Source organism: Haplochromis burtoni, unplaced genomic scaffold, assembly GCF_018398535.1.
Source record: "Haplochromis burtoni strain Fernald_Lab_line unplaced genomic scaffold, NCSU_Asbu1 Contig_2285, whole genome shotgun sequence".
In the NCBI taxonomy this organism is placed as follows: domain Eukaryota; kingdom Metazoa; phylum Chordata; class Actinopteri; order Cichliformes; family Cichlidae; genus Haplochromis; species Haplochromis burtoni.
In genome coordinates, this window is record NW_024584646.1 from 1 (window position 1) to 1,298 (window position 1,298).

Consider the following 1,298-nt stretch of genomic DNA (forward strand, 5'->3'; position numbering starts at 1 on the left):
TGTGACCTCTCAGACTGTTTAACAGATCAGACACAAAGAGAATCAGAGACAGAGCAGCTCTGTTCTTTAAAGACAAACATGAACCCACTCAGTACACACTTTCCCCAGAGATATGAGCATCACTGTCCTCAAACAGCAAACGACTGAGTCTAATATTTTTACCTTTGTTGTTTCATTGTTTTCTTTTTAATGAATCTTTGTAAAAATCTAAGGATGTTTCAGGTCATATTTATCCAGGAAAACACAAACATCTAAAGAAGCTCATGACAGGTCTCTGACCTAGTTTGTCCAGGTTCAGCACTGAAGTCTGGAGGTTGAGGTTTGGACCGGTCACTCCTCATAGATGGACAGCTGGCTCCTGCAGACTCTGCTCTGTTCTCCTCTTCCTCCATCATCATCTTCTTGCGGACTTCAGTCAGTCTGAGAGGTAAACCACAAACACTCAGTGAGTTCACATTAACAGAAGTAACTGAATTACAGTCGCTGACCTCTGACCTGTCATGTAACCTAAAAACCAGGTCGCATGGTCCACATCAGGGATCACAGACACCTGATCTTACCTGCAGAACATTAGGAACATCTCTGAGTCAGATGCAGTCAGCTCTCTGCAAACTCCAACCTCCGTATAAAACTATATTAAAAGCTCTTTTATGGCCATGCAAACACTTTAAGATCACATGATGTTCACACATGATTTCTGTGACTGTCGTAGTTTAACATGTTAACTCTGTACATGTAACATTCATGTTGATGCAGATCTCAGCTCCACATCAGCTCTGCTGAATAGTCTAAAGTTTCTCTGACACAATGAATTCAAACAGTCTGAGGAAACAAGGATGAACTTAAAGCTCTGACTTTATTGCTGGAGACGTATGAATCAAATGTTTAATCCACATTTGGACTATTTTGTCTCCTCAGTTTGAGCTGAAGAGATTTTTTTTTGTTGAAGTGCTCAAAATCTATATTTCCTTTTAATAATGTTTATTTCCCTCGTGTCTTTAAGAGCTCTTATCATTAGCTTAGCGTTAGCGCTCTGCAGGTCTCTGCTGTGTAAATACTAATCACAGTGACAGTAAAGGAGGTAAAGGCCATAAATAAACACTGCAGCTGAGCTGTGACGTCATCACGTAGGCTGCGATCTCGGAGTCTGCGGACTGGCTGTGTCCCAATTAAGAGTCTGCACGCTTGAAGTACGCATTCCAAGTGCGGTTACGTCACCGCCACGTGACGACGGCTGTCCCAATTCGAAGTGTGCTTCAAATGCATACTCCAAATGCGCCGTCGATCTCCCCAAATAC